This window comes from Carassius auratus, chromosome 2 (genome assembly GCF_003368295.1).
Source record: "Carassius auratus strain Wakin chromosome 2, ASM336829v1, whole genome shotgun sequence".
Lineage (NCBI taxonomy): Eukaryota > Metazoa > Chordata > Actinopteri > Cypriniformes > Cyprinidae > Carassius > Carassius auratus.
In genome coordinates, this window is record NC_039244.1 from 19,219,086 (window position 1) to 19,236,026 (window position 16,941).

Below are 16,941 nucleotides of genomic sequence, written 5' to 3' on the forward strand. Positions count from 1 at the left end.
CAGAAACATAATGAAATGGAGTTGGTAGTTAGATATTTTGATGTTTGTAAGCATTTTAACCATTGTGCCCTTAAGATATCAAACCCTAGCTGAGCAATTTAAGAAGCTATTTAAGGTATACGTAATATAAAATGTTAGGAGTGAAATAATTACAAATATGTTTTAACATCGTAAGCACATTTATAATCTTCTTAAGCAGCTCAAGTCTACACCGAAAATGCAATTATATCTGCAGATTTTCATTCAAAATCAGCACAGAAAATATTATATAAACTACTGCACAGTAAAGATATAAAATGAGAAAGTTGTTTTAGTGTTTTTATAGGCTTACAGTAGAAAAATAACAGGACAAGAGGGAGTAAATCCAATAGTATTATCACAATCCTGCAGTTCAACAGAAAAGGTTAATAAAATATACAGCTCCTCAGATATATATATAAAACATATATTTTAAACAATGTACATATAAAACAGACAAAAAGGGAACTCTGTGTGTGTTTGTATATGTGTGTATATTTCTATGTATTTTAAAGGCACAGGATTTGAGTGCTAGATATTTCGGACTGGACTTTCTGCCTGCAGAATTCCAAAGAAATGCAACTGGACTTGACTTGCAATGTAAACTGTGGGGTTCAGTGAACAGAAATGTAGGTGTGGCACAGTTTCAAGCACAACAACTCAATGTGTGTGTCTGTGGGAACATGATAGTGTCTGTTGTGAAAGTGTCTCATGATATTGTCTTTTTTCGCACTGAGCAGTAAATGGTCACTTTTTTTGTGAATTCCTAAGTAAACTGTTCTGTTTGCTGATGCTTAACCTCAAAGGCACATTTATAAAAAGCGTTTGTCAGAAGTGAGAGATCACCAGTTGCTGCCGTGGCTGCTGATGGATTGACAAGTGCTGAAACGTTTCTTCACTATTAGACTGATGTAAGCCTTCATCAGCTTTGCAATGCCCATCACCTGCAGAGACAAACACAGAGAGGAATCTAGAGTTATTTTAGTATCATTAAATTACTTTTATAGTTTTATTTGATATTTTGATCGTTTGAATTTGATAGTTTTCTTTAAGTATATTTTATTTAAATTTTTTATATTTAACTAATTTGTTGTGTTTTTGTCATTTATTATTATTTTTTTATATTAGTATTATTTTTATTTTATATATATATTTTTAAGTTAAATGAAACAAAAGTGAGAAATATATATTTTTATATTTTTTTATGTATTTTATTTCAGTCAATGACTGTTGTATTTAGCCTTTTTTTATATAAATAACGTTTTTGTAAATATTTTCTGTCTTTTTTTCTTTCTTTTTCATGGTTTTAGTTAACAAAAATAATAATCCTGGAAAAAACATATGAACATTCAGGCCTTTATCAAGTTTAGGAAGGTTGCTAAGTGGCAATGGTGGACATTGACGGAGCATTATTACTTTATTACTGTTTTTGAATCAATTTTATTTTATTCTATTTTACTGTATTTCAATGCATTATATCGTATTTTTATTCCACTACATTAAACAATTACATTCCTGAACTAATTCCCAAACCACACTACATGATTCATTCTTAAATAGATTAAAAAAATTATTCACAGGTTTGTGGAAGATTTGACCGATAAGGCAACAAGTTACTATAAATGAGGACTTCTAGGGTTGTTTACTGTGGAAGCATGCAAGTAAATAAGGAAAGTTTGTACCATGTTGGTGTTGAAGAGCAGCTCTCGTCCCTCCACGCTGATCTTGTAGATGTTTGGCTGTGGTGCACCGAAGGACAGAATCACCTCGTAGGGAAACAACTCCAGAGGCCACGCCTCCCCGCGCTTGTACACACACACCCCCTTACGACTCACGCCCAACCAGAGCTCTCCAGGATACACACCGTCTATACACTGAAGAACAGAGAGAATTTATTTAGTGACCTTGCTGGCTGATGGATCACACGTGTGTGTGTGTGTGTGTGTGTGTACATGCTCACCTCCACATCAAAGAGGGTTGATCCATATCCCTGCCACTCCTTTATGAGACTCATGTATTTTTTCATGGCTTGGTCCTGTTCCATCCCCTGCAATTTACGCCATTTTTCCACCAAACAACTTCTCAGCCCCGCCTTCTCATCTTGCAGCCACGCCTCTATGACTGTAGGTCCCTCCTCTTGGCGCTGTCGCCCCAGTGACCCTCGGAAGCTCCGCCTCAGTGTGCCTTCCAAAAAGCTGCTCCTCTTTCTCTCTGTGGATGGCGTGGCAGATGCGAAACACCGTACAGACTGCTGTACTCGAGCATGCAGACGATCCACAGGGAACACCTGCTCCAACTCAAGCAAGGCACTCTGGGTAGTGTAGTCCCCCAACAAATACTGGAGCCGAAGAGCAGCCAGAAATTGCAAAGTCTCTTCTGGAGCGGGATAGTGACCCCTAATGACAGCTTCATGGGCCTGAGAGAGAGAAAGAGACATTTCAATTTCATTTGTTAAATACTGACAACGAAATCACCCTAAAGATATGTTAGTTTCATTATTAAAAACTATGAACATGCATACTTAAAGGGTAGTTCATCGCTCATCAGTTGACAGTAGCCATTGACTTCCATAGATTGGGAAAAAACACAATGCAAGTCAATGGCTACCGTAAACTGTTTTGTTACCAACATTCTTCAAAATATCTTCTTTTGTCCTCAACAGAAGAAAGAGACTCATACAGGTTTGAAACAACTTAAAAGTGAGTAAATGACAGAATATTCATTTTTGGGTGAACTATCCCTTTAACAGAATGCAGGGAACTCATGATACATTTTTTTACACTCATGACACTTAATATTAATAAATGTGGTGCTACAGATGTAAGATTTTGAAAACAGTGAGACAACACAGTTGTTTGCATGTGCACACACATCGAAAGTAGACAATATATTAACTTTTAAAGCCACTTCTTGTAATGACTACACATTTTTTTCAACTGCCACAATATTCTCTGCAAATATTTGTATATGTGCCAATTAATGTGATTAATTAAATGAGTTAAATTTGAATAGCCCAGTTATTTTATGTGTTCCAGAAGTGAAATCAAACCTGTTCAAACATGAATGCAAACTCCACACTGTCAGCAGGGACACTCTCAGGCTCTGAGAAACAGAAAAGCTTGAAATAAAACTTCCAGCCCATTCCTTCCTGTCCTTTATTTGCCAACCTTAATGAGAGAAACAGTGAGAGAGAATGTCACCTCATGTTATTCCATATAAAAAATTAAAAAATTAAAAGTGCTGTAAACAATGATTTTCTGTGTAACATGATGCATTAAATCTCCCTATGGTACCTAACAGAAATCACACCAGCCTTAACGTGTGAGGAGCGACCCACTCTTTTTTTTTTAACCAATCAGAAAGCTCTCTCTGCCTCTAATGCATTTATGTTTGCTTACATGCTTTTAGATCATTTTAAATCATTTCATAGCACCTTTAATCACTTTACATCAGATTTAGTGTTCTATGGTTTTAGAGTTATGGTTTTAACTGTATACATTTAGTATTTAATATTTTTCTCTTTCTATATATTTCTATAACTGAAGGGGATGGTAACTGGAGGGGAGACTCACTTTTCAAACTTAGCGAGGACGTCAGCCACCACAGTCCTGCTCTCTATGGCTCGGTCTGTGATGTCGTTATGTTCAAACAAAGCGAACATGTTCTTACAGTCCTCCATTGAGAGACCCTTCAGCAGCTTCTCAACCACCTGGAGACCATCAGACACACACACACACACACACACACACAGGTTAATGTGGTTCTGAAGCGCTCATGCATATGTGCGTGGATGTATTTACGTACCTCTCCTGCAGTTGTGTGTGAGTTGATGGTGATTTTGCAGGACCCGCCACCGTGGCAGTAAACTGTGGATGTCATTTCCTGTCTGCTCAGTATGGCCCTCAGCTCTTCCTGTGAAGGGACACACTCACGTCCACGCACATGCCGTAGGGCTTCTTGAGAGAAGGTTGCATACCGTTCCATCTCGGTGCCTGGGTACAGCTCTCGTGTCCTGAACAGAAAAGTCTAATCAGTTGTGACATAGTTAAATCATAGTTAGATCTTCCTTTCATTGGGTGTGTTCTTAATGGCATAATCAGCCAAGATTTTTCCTAATATTTTAGGAAATTGTCATTAATTTGTGTATTTCCTTGATTTTTTTATTTAAATTACTCTTGTTATCATTAAGGCTCACTTTAAGTCTTTAAGAACACTACAAATTTAATGACACTGTTGACACTTGTAAAATATTTATACATTTTCTTACTGTACATTGTAGTGTTGAGGCCTACAATGGTAGGTTTTCTTTTCTTTTTTTTTATGTTGGTCCTATATTTTAAGGCCCTCTTTGACTAATTACTTAACGAGACTGACAAAGGTTTTTGCATTAATATTTTTTTAAATATATAAGATTAATAATAATAAAAAAACAACTTATCCTAACCATAAACTGAATGGTAGTGTGCTGATTTGATATTTTATGATCTAATTTCTCTCTTTTAACCTTCTGTCAGCCTGTCAGAACAAAATACCCCACATACACACACAGAAAATTCACACTGACCTCTTGAAGTGAAATTTCAGGTATTTGAGAATACTTCTGGAGGCGGGGCTAAATGTGCAGCACATGCAGGCTATTATTCGCCAGCCACTGATGTGGGCGGGGCCAGCTGGCTTTGGGTGGTGTGTTGTCTGTTTGATGAGCTGGCAGAAGAGTTCATCTCTTAGGGGTCGTAGGTCATGAGCCGTCTGCAGGAGCCCCTGGATGTGAGGGATGGGATTGTCTTCCGTCTCTAGCTGATGAAGAGCATTGAAGAGCTTGAGGGCCTCAGCCTGCAGCGTGCCATAACTTCTCTCTTTGTCAGCTAAAAACATGCATGTACAGAGTGTTCATGAAGAAGGTTGGGGTCTATTTGAGCATATGTGAGTGTGTGTGTGTTTTACTCACGGCTGTGCTGTGCATCTCCATAGGGTAAAGGCAGGAGGGATGTATGTAGAGGGTGGTGTGTGTAACGCAGTATTGGGTTTCTCTTGTAGATCTGCTCCACCACCTCCGAATTTAGACAGTTCTCCTGAAATCAAACATTTACAACAGTATTAAAAAAAAAGGATGTTACAAAAACGTGAATGTATGTGCATATACGTGTGTGTGTTACCTTGATGTCTTGAATTAGTTGTTGCGTGGATGTATCGATGAGCGGTTTGCCGTCGATGACCGTCTGTACAGCGCTGGCCCACCGACTAGCCTCCGTCTGCAGCTTAGAGTACAGCCTATATGAATGCTTACGGCCAAATATGCTCACATTCCAGTAGCCTACACACAAACAAATATAAGTTAGTGTCTGAGAAAAATGTAAAGGTCGGTTGGTGTACTAACTGTTATTTACGTGTTCATATAAATATGCTGACCAGTCTCTCTGAAGACTCTCTCATCAGGAACGATCACAGAGCAGAGGCTGTTAAGCACTAAAGAGCCCAGTTTAAGAGCGTTTCTCTCTGAGCTTTTATAATAATCCACAGAATTGTGAGTCAGCACAAACCAGCGCTTCTTTAACTTAAGATTCCCACGACTGCTGCCCCGAATCTCTTTATACAGCCAACCTGGAGAGCGAAATAGAGGGAGTAACAGACAGGAAGAGATCTTAGACAATTTTTCACACTGAATTCAGTTCGCAGTTCACGGCATCCTAGTAAAACATTATAACATAATTTTTCTCGTTATTTGTCCTAATATGAAATAATCCTTCAGATCCAAAATTCAAGTCAATTATATAATACACATTATGCATATGATTTGATTAAAAAAGGATATAAAATGTTCTAAACTCAATTTATTTTCAATTAAATAACATTATATGTTTTTTGTATATTAAGCATTAAAAACAATCATAATATATTAAATACAAAAACATAAAGTTTTAAATAATCTTTATAAAAAATGATCACGTTATTTTCTAACCAAACCTCAATCTGTGAAGGTTTTCATCCAGGTTTCACTCTGATTCTATGACTGACTAGAAAGAATGATGAAACGTTCTCAAACAATAACTGTAACTGCATTATTACATGAGTGAACTGAATGATACAATTATTTTCAGACAAGCCATAAATAAGTGAGTTTGGCTTTTGACTTGAGTAGGTGACCTCTCACCCCTGATGATGAACTCTTGTCCCTGCACACGTGTGTCTCCTTTGGTGCGTTGGAGCAATGTGATCCAGTGATGCATTTCTTCTGCTGATTCAGCCATGCAATGTAGCACACGATGAGCTGTGATTATAACAAAGGCATTTGGCCTGAAGAGAGAAAAATAGCATAAACATTTACAATATTTTAATGTCTGTATATGATAATGTGTATGATTTACTGTATGGTCTACCCGGAATAAAAGGGAAAACTAGTTAAAATTTGGTTTAAACATTTACATTCATTTAGCAGATTCCTTTATCCAGAAGCAATTTGTGATAGAGCCAACGATATTCATAGTACACAAAGTGTAGTAAAAAACAGCTCTTAGATCAAATTTAGCAATAAAGAAACAAGTTAAAGACACAGTATATAATAATATAAAATGTAAAACAACGAACACAACAAGCCAGGAAGAGAACAGTGTGCATATAAGTATTTTATATGTGTGTGTTTTTACCTTTCTGGGTTGTCAGAGGCACATACAGAATCAATCATTCCCACATCCAATGTGCCCTATAAAAAACACAATCATCTTTTCTAAATATCTTATGAACAAATTTCAGTGTATGTGTTTGTGTGTAATACTAACCACAGCATTCTGAGGATTTGCTTGTTCATCGTGCATCTCTCGAATTTCCTGTTCTGTCGACATGTGCACCTGACTTAGCACGCTGAACCAATGACTGCACACAACACAGAGATGGCTTAAAAAGCTCAGTTCAACACTTCTACACATTTATGAAACAACCATCAAGGCTTGAAGCACACGATTTAAAAATATATATATATAAACCAAACACTTACCTGGAATCTTCTGCAGTTTCTGCAACAAGGTGGTATGTTCTCCCTGGCATGACAATGTCAATCCCATTCTCCTTCCCTGTTACATCAATAATCTCTCTAAAAGAATCACACAAAACGAAAGAGAGAAATAACAGAAGAACAAACATACACAGAATTAATTATGCTTTGTTGTCTTTTTGCTGCTTTATGTACCATTTCAAATCAAACATTTCTACAGCAACAACAAAAAAGTTATCTTGGAGTGAACAGGTCTTTAGGCTACAGTCTTTAAAAGAAAATAATTTATCTTTTTGACTGACAAGTTTAGCACTTCCTGAGGTCTTACTTGGCTTCATGCATGTCCAGCATGCCTTTCATTCGCTCCTCTGTGTCGTTCTCGTAGTAGATAAGTTTGCTCTGTCGCAGGACGAACCAGCGTCGTCTCCAGTTGCGCCGAGAGAGTGTAGAGGAGCCTCCACCTTTCTTCAGCAGCCAGCCCTGTTTGAGCGCCTCCTGCCTGCTCCTGAACCACAGGAATGTTTCATCCTTCAGCACACACCAGCGACGCTTCCAGGAGTTCAACAGGCCACCTGCAACATACATGTGATGATGACAAAGATTATAGGTATGTCTAGACTTTACGTTAATGAAATGCAAAGATAGGCAATGCACATATAGCTGAAATAAGCAACAATACTAAAGTTTGCGCGTGCAAATTAACTGCGAAATTGTTTGGAGAAAAATAAATAGTGATATGTATTTTATTACATTGCCTTCCAAGCTCTGAAATCAAACAAACATCATAAAGAAAGAGGTACCTTTAATATAAAGGAAACTGTGGAAGTAGGGGAGCGTGACACAGCTATAAACAGAATCCCGCCGGTAAGATGATTCATCGTCAGTGTCAAACCTATCAAAGTCATCTTCACTGTCCTCAAACTGAGAAACAGAAAAGCACATCAGCAAAAAACAACAACATAATTGCATGCTTTTGAAATCATGATACAGCATTCATCTCCATTCAAAAGTTTGGGATCTGTAAGATGTTTTTTTATGTTTTTGAAAGAAATATCTTATGCTGACCAAGGCCACTTTTATTTGACCAAAAATACAGCAAAAAAATTTAATATTGTAAAAGAACTGTGACTTGCATTGCATTTACAGTACATCATTTCTAATTTCATATCTTTCCTGGGACTCAAACCTATGACCTTGGTGTTGATCTCTCCATGCTCTACAAAGCCCCTTTCACACTGCCATTCCAGCAAATACACAGGTAAAGTGTTCCGACAATTGTTCCCGGATCGCTTGATTTTGCACTTTCACACTGCCAGTGATTACCCGGGATATGTGCGTGCTTCCACACACAACCGGTAAAGATCCCTTAACGAAACATGACATCAGGGTGTAATGTACGAGTCGAAAACGTCAGGCACGTTATATTTTCACTGAAGCAAGCGAACGATCTCAGCCTTAGTTCGGAAAGTGAGGAACAAACTGATTTCTGCTTCGTTAGCACATATTTTTTTGTCGCGAACGTTGATCTTCCTTCAAAACAGCCGGTAAAAGAGTCGCGCGATAACATGCGTCATCACTCTGACGCGGCATTAGATCTGGCTTTTGTTCACACAGCGCTCGTCCCGGGTTGAACCCGGCAATGTTACTAGGTCCCCGACCCGGGTTCAATGCCGGAATCAATCCCGGGATGTGGTTGCTTTCACACAGAAGGTGACCTGGCAATGTTCCGGCAATATGCCGGGTCCGGCGTGCAGTGTGAAAGGGGCTCAACATTCCCAAACTGATGAAAATCGAATAATTACTGAAATCATAAAAAAGCTCAATTGAAAAATCTAATCAAATATTTATTATAATATAATTGAAACTTAAATTGACTCTACATAACATGTAAAAAAAACTCACAGAAGACTGCGGCCCCTCTGAGCTGAAGCGATATGCCCCTGAGCTAACACTTGTGCTGGTTGCCAAGGAGCTGCGGTGGTCACGTGACCAGTGGTCATTGTGAGGTGGGAGGCTGGGAGGCCGCATGATGATGCCTCCTTCATCACAATCATCTGCATCATAATCCGAATCTTCATCCGGAGGGATTAGCTCCGCCTCCTCTTCCTGAACAGTGTGAGAATAGGTGAAGCCACTGCTGAAGGGCGGAGCATGATAGGCTGAGGGTATGATGATGGGCAGGGCAGGGGGCAGAGGCATACGGTCGTTTGCATAAGGATCCTCCTCTGAGGAATCATCGCTGGTGCGGATTCCGCTTGTACGCTGTCCGTCAGAGTGACCGTGCTCGCTGGGGTTAGGAGAGTCTTTAAACCCATCTTCGTCCACTCCCAGGCCTTCATCCACCTCATCTTCCTCACCTCTGGCTCCCTCCTGCTGTGAGCCTCCGGACCCTCCCAGCGAGCTTTCGATGTTACGCACACACTCGTCGATCTCATCGAAGTTAAGTGAGGTGAGGAACTGCTGCGCAGCCTTGCAGGCCTCCTCTTCTAGCCTGCGCAGCTCCTGATCACGCAGCCACTGCAGACGATGCAGCGACTGTGTGGTTAGACTCTGCTCCTGAGCCTCTTTTTGTCGCCGCAGGCCTTCAATCTCACGTTCCAAACGCAAGATCTCCTCCACCTGTGATGCCTGGTTTGTCTCTCCCTCGAACTCCTCATCAAACACCTGCTCCACCAGTGACTTCTCTGCCATAGAGAAAGGTTCAGGGTTCTCAGGCGGGCCGTTCTGAAGTGGGCTACTCTCTGGTATAATACTGTCTGGTGTGGCACTCTCGGTCAAGAAATTTAGAATCTGCTCATTTTTATTTTTTTCCTCTAATCTTCGTGCTTCCTCTGCCTGTGTTGAACAGAGAGAAAAGACAGCATTACCCAACTTTCTACATAAACAGACTATCGCTTGTATGTCACATGCATGTTGCACTGAAACCAAAAGTAATTTAAATGAAAATTAACCAATTTTTATCCAAATTAACCAATAAATAATCATGTCAAACAAGATTCTTTTAATCAGTTTTTTTGTATTGTTTCTCCGCAGATAGACTGATAAACAGTTGTTTCACTAACTGCTTGTGCTAGGAGCTCCAACTCCATGCGCTGTCTCTCTCTGGAAAAAAAAAAAAACATCACAAGAAAATCAGAAACTAAGAAACAAACAATATAACCATAAACGTAGATAATACAGGCCATTTAACTGCCTACCTCTCTAGCGCCTCCTGCTCTTCTCTTCGTTTCTTCTCTTCTTCTTCTTCTCTCTTTCTCTTCTCCTCTAAAAGGTGAATGTAGAGCCGTCGTGCCCTTTGCCCTCTGAGTCTCTTCTGCAGGGTCACGGTGGCCCAGCGCATCATCTGGAAACGCCGCCGCCAATACATTGCGCGGTAGTTTTTTCTGAATGACAACAATGCACTGCAACAACCGCCTGTATTGCGTCCTATAACCAGCAGAGAGCAGAAACAGAGGGAGTACATGAGAGATGGCACTAACTGGAAGTGAGTGTGTGAATAAACGTGTAAGCAGTGTTGGGGAAAGATACTTTTAAAAGTAATGCATTACTCCCTAAATTCAGTTACTTGGTTACTTTTATTTCTGGAAAGTAATGCGTTACGTTACTTTTGCGTTTCATTTGCGTTACTTTTTAAATATGAGCAGGGCTTGATTGTTTTTTTAATATAAGAAGTTCTATTTATAACAAATGTAAAAGCCCTTTTATAACAAAAAGTGTAATGAATAAACCAAACAATGAAGGAAAAGTAAATTCAGGTTCAACACTCTTCAGCAATTAATAAAAATAAAAAAAAATGTAAAAACAAAAACAGTGAAGCACAACTGATAGTTTATCTAAAGTAATTTGTGCTTATTAGTACGGATGAACTGGATCATAAAGGTCAGCAGCAAAGACATTAGTTAACAAAATGGGATTAGATACATTTGTGTTATTTAACATATTTAATTATTGCAGGTTTGCGTCATATTCTGAGTTTGCATTTCACTGTTGTAATTCATTTTGCTCACACAATGCCTCTGTTTTTCCAATTTCTCCCAATATGGGGACAGGAGACTTGTCAGTCAATAAATGGGAAAACAAAGTAACTGCCGTTACTTTTTTGAAAAAGTAACTCAGATACTTTTTTGTAAATTAAAAAATAATGCGTTACTTTACTGGTTACTTGAAAAAGTAATCTGATTACATAACTCACGTTACTTGTAATGCGTTAACCCCAACAATGTGTGTAAGTGTGTTTACCGTGCTCTGTAGCCCAGTATATGAGCTTGAATAATTGAAGCCGCTTTGAGCACTTCTGTTTCTCTTTGTTTCTCTAACCGCAGCTCCAAACTTTCTCTCATAAACACCTAAAAACAACCGATATATAGGCATCATTCACACCAGAAAACCAATAAATTAAGTTTAGATGTACAGGAATGTATCTCTCAAACTGTTTTACTTGAACAAAACCTATTCTATTCAGCATTCTGGGTAGCTGGTGCATTCAAAAAAGTTTAAAGACATTTTTTTCAAGTTAGAATTTATACAAATGTAAAAGGGAGAAAGTGATCTCAGGACCAAGATCACCACTTATTTATTATTTTAGTCACCTTCTGCCTTCAATAGCTTATTTAAAATATATATATTCAAATAAAAATATTCAGTGTCTATAATACAACTTCATGCACAATACATTGGAACACTATATGCAATGCTGCTAAACCTGTCTTATTCAACTGTATTGTGAAAATTATAAACTATTTAATGCCAGCTACCCACAAAGATACACATTGTTGCTCACTTTGGTTTTTCCCAGCTGCCATTCAGCACTGCTGCTGTCATAGAGCTGCAGAAGAAGGAGGCACCGCCCCTTTGGGTCATCTGACATAACCAAACCCCTCATCAACACATAGTACCTGACAAATAAAAAATAAAATGGTGATTAAATTGTCCTGCAAAAGAGTCTAAACACAAGACTTTAAGTGAGTGAATACTGTGAATCTATTGATTTCAATAGAAATAGAAAAATGTGAAATGGTGCAAAATGTGTCCAAAAATTTAGGCTTGTTAGGATTGAAAAAAAGGATAATGACTTAACTATGCCAAAAGTGGTATTGTAAAGACTTATATAAACTTGAATAAAATCTCTGTGTATTTTCCCAAAAAAAAGGAAACCAGAATGAAAAAGTTTCAGAACAAATACATTTTTTTAGCAGAAATATGTGAGTTTGTTGTGTTTGGGGGACAAACCTGGCACAGAAATCCTTGAACGTTCTCCGAACCGGAAACCCAGAACGCCTGATTTTAACAGTCTCCAACATCCCAGAATATCTCAGCTGGTTGAGGACTACAGACTGCTCAAACTGATTGGGCATCTGCAAAAGAAAGACAGAAACATTGTAACAATTTACATTTCTACAGTTTCTTCACCCTTCTAAAAAAATCTAAATTAGCTGAATTTATTCTGCTGTCAAATATAGATTGGCTGAGCTTTGAGTGGATTCATTCTTCAAACACACTTAATAGGACATCACCACCCCCTCTCCTCCTGACCTTTGACCCTGTGTGGGGGTGAGGTCGGAAATGGGGCACTATGATCCCCACTTCTAAATGTCATCTCTGTGGAAGGAGGAATGAACCAGAATGAAAGTGAGATGAGGAGATGAGTGGTGAATGAGAGCTGTGAGCCTAAGGTCAATACCAACACACACACACACACACACACACACAATCATTCATTATAGTCAGAGGCACATTAACATACTGATACATGCAGCACAAGTCAGAGAAAGCAGACAGGATCAATGTCAGAGTGCTTCATGGTGGGAGGGACAACATGTCTCTTTAATCGTCTCCCAGAAAAACAAATACTACTAAATATAAAACATATTAAAGGGATATTTCAACCCAAAATGACAATTCTATCTTCATTTACTCATGTTGTTCCAAACCGGATTCTCTATTTTTTGTCTTAGAAGCACAAAAGCAGTTATTCTGAAAAATGTGTCAGTGTTTTTGTGCAAACAGTGAAAGTCACGGGGGTCCAATGTTGTTTGGACCCCAATGTCTTTTCACTGTATCCCTAAAACTATCCCTTTAAGAAACAAACCATCAGAATAGTGCAAACAGTTTTCATAAATCTCCTCTTTAATAAGCATCTTCATTACTCAACAGGGAAACAGATATCTGACCACTCATATAATTGAAGACTATGTCACAGTCAAATGGATATTCAAACATCTGGAAAACTCTAAGCATCTGTCTAAACATCACTACATCAATTCTGTTTTTCAACAACTGGCTGACAGTTTAGTTTAATGATAAATGAAAGCTTACTGTACAGTAATGTGTCCTTTCTCATCCTGTGACCGTCAGCAGCTTTGAGCGACTATATGTTCTCAACGAGCCAGTGATCAACTGGTCAGCTCGCACACACACACACACACACACACACACACACATACACACACACACCCAACCTCTCCGCTCTCATTCACACACTGCTGGTTGCCTTGGAGATCAGACCCATGCTGGGCTAATTTGTGTTCAAAGGGGGAAGGGGACATTGGAGAGAAAATGCATTGTGGGTAGAAAAGGGGCAGAAGCCACCCCAGCTGTTTACATTCAAATAAAGTGGGGGAACAGCGGAGAGAGAGATAGACATAGACATACAACTAAAATATAATTGACAGAAAGCCAGACTTATAAAGAGATATCATAAATAATTGTAAATTAGTTAATAAACAAAACATTGTATATTTATATTATAAATGATTATAATAATCCTTTTTTTAATGAAGAACTATTTTAATAAGAATTGAATATTAAATACATCGCTAAAATTTAAAACAGATAAATTGATAGATGCTATACATGATAGACATAATTTAAAAAATTATAAATTTTTAGCTTATATTTTATCTATATTTTTATTTACTATAAGTCAAGTTATTTTGAAAAGAAAAAAGGGAAACAATAATAAGTCAAAAAAATTATCACGTGTCTGTTTGATTTCTCTTAAATTATTTCAGTTTTTAACTATTATAATTATTACTCTCTTATTATTATTTTGTTTACCAGAGGTGCTTTTATATATATAATTTAAATAATGTATACATAGTAAATATAAATTTGAGATATAGTATATACTTCTGACTTCTGCATGAGGCTGAATTTGCAAATTGATTTACTTCGGCATAGATTAGTTTATGCATGATCTGAAAGCAAAAGTAGAATGGAACAGAATTGATGCGTCCCATTAACACCACTGCACTGACCTCAAACAAGTCCACAAAGAGAATCTAACATACACAAAACACACATCTGCTGTAGAGTTAATAGGCAGCCTGCTGAATGGCCTCGAGTCCAATGCAGTCTGAATAGAAAAGTGTGCAGAGCATGTGTCTGTGTCTCTCAAAGGAGACTTAAATCTTCACATCGAGTAAATGATGTAATATCCTTATGTCGCTACTGAAAATGGAGAGATATACAGCCACACACATGATGACCATCTGATAGTGTGCGGGTCTATTTGATATGTTGTAGATGTCTGCACTGGAACCTGTCCATAAATTTGAGCCGACTGGCATTCTCAAATAAACGAAACCACTCAAAACTGGATATCACCATTAATTCCACCCTGAACATAATACAAAGTTACACAAACTGACACACAACCTGCTTCTTGGGTTAAGAAGCAGACATTTAATGTTCATTCATTTGTGTGTGAGACACATACCTTGCTATTGTTGGGTTTAATGCAGCGTACAAAGAATGGATTGGAGGTACTAAGGGTAGACATCAGGGAGGTGCAATGAATTCTGGGTAAACAGAAATAAATAATCTGTTACAAAATGTTAAAATGTTTTATACCTAATACACTTCATCTACTAAATAATACCTTTAGTAGGTTATTATTTATTATAACTGAAAGATGGACAGACAATACTCTAATAGTTTTGAATTTTCTTTAGATAAACAGACTTGTTAAACTTTTTAAATAAATGTTTTGAAATTTCTGCAGAAATAAGAGTAAAAATATATTCAGTCAAATATCTTTTTACCTTCACTTACATTTAAATTTAGTTACTGTTTACCTATTCTAAAGCATTGTGGGAGTTGTAGTTTCTTACCTTAAACTGGGAGCTAACAGTAGGTCTGCGATACTTTGAGCCGCACTTGACTGTGTCCTGTCCAGTCCAGGTGTTCACTCGCTCAAAAAGATCATACACAAAATCCAACCTGAGCATGGAACAGGAGCAATGTGAACAAATGACCTCACAGAGAACAATCACACAACTACATACATACAGTACATACACACACACACACCTGCTCTCTTGGGAGTAAGTTGAGAATATCATCTCTGAAAGTGTCTCTGTTCTTCTCCAGGATTCCTCTGACATCATACACAACCTGGAGACAAAAAGCAGGATATTAATCTGAGACATGACACCTGTAAAGCGGATGTTCACCACAGGTAACATTCTCTATTATATACACCATAACACATGATATATCCAGCACACTACAGTGAAGAGACTACAATTTATCTTTCTTTTTTCCAAATGAAACTTTGCCGTACAAATAATGTTTTTATAATATAAATGTTTTGAAATATCCAAATTATGCACTTATCTTATTAAAAATGCAAAAGTTATCATTTCATAACTACATTTATTGTATGTATTAATGTATATTAATATGATCAACAACTTAGTGGCTGTAATTAAAAAAGTCTATTTAAATTAAAAGTCTATTTAATCATATATTTAATAAAACACTGCTTATGTTAATAAATAATAATGCCTCTTGACTCTTAAGAAATACAAAAAAACTATGCACATTAAAATGACAAGCTATATTACTTTATAAGCAGCATCTGTACCTGTACCTGCATATTATGAAATATGATCTAATATGAAACACTATTATGAAACTTGATATCTGAGTATAATGTCACTGGTTGTTGAAAGATGCTTACAAATGCTAATTTACTCATATATAAATCATAAAAAAGTAAAAAAAATAAAAAAATAAAAAAGGGGGTGTTGTACCTCTCCTGCATAATGCTTGATTCCAAACTGGTGAACTGCAACACGAGGCTTAACATAGAACTGATTCCTCTAATAAGATGGAGAGATATATAGATTAGTGATTACACAGCAGTTCCAATATTCAGGGTGATTTTATGCCCGATATTCAAATCTGTGTTGGGTTAAAAGTTTGCTTTGGCTCTTTGGTTACATTCTTGCTTACAGCTCTTATTCATGTAAACCTGCTGCCCTTCAGAAAAATGATGATGTCTGTGTATGACCTACAGCATGCTGGCTATGGAGTTTCTCCAACAACGTGCCGTCAGTGCCTTTAGGAAAATGGCTCTCCTCATTCATGAAGAGCGAGCAAACCCAACTTCTGCAGAGAAATCACACGCACAGACAGACTCAGATACATAGCGTCAGAATGTAGACAGTGTTTAATTCTAAATGGGTCTGTGTTCGTGTTTTTACCTTCTCTATGAGATCAAGGCACTCTCCGTTGTCCATCCAGTTGACATCATCCCAGACCAGCCCTTCTCTATGAACACAAACAAACACGGAGAAATAAATGGCAAGGAATTAGATGTTTGCCGTGTGCCTTGGTTGCCTTCGAAGTGAGTTTTGCTGTCGGTGAAAGTGTTCAAATTTGTAATGACCTTACTTACTTGTTGTACTCAAGTTGTTCTAGAGAGAAATGTGGCTTGTTGAAATACTCCTGAAGCTTCTCGTTTGCATAGTTAATGTTAAACTGCTCAAACCGGTTCACCTGAGAAGAAGAAGAAAAACATCAAGCAGAAAGAATAGAATAACACTCGTCATGACCAGCAGGTTCAAACTCATCATAATGGCTCTCACCTCAAAGTTCTCAAAATCCGAAGATGTCCAGGATTCCGATGGATCGGAAGTCTTCACTGCCAT

At 37.8% G+C, this 16,941-nt stretch overlaps 1 pseudogene; it reads right to left on the reverse strand.

Annotated features, from left to right (window-relative positions):
* Positions 1–254: 254 nt before the first annotated feature.
* Positions 255–16,941, reverse strand: LOC113040974 (unconventional myosin-X-like; annotated as a pseudogene).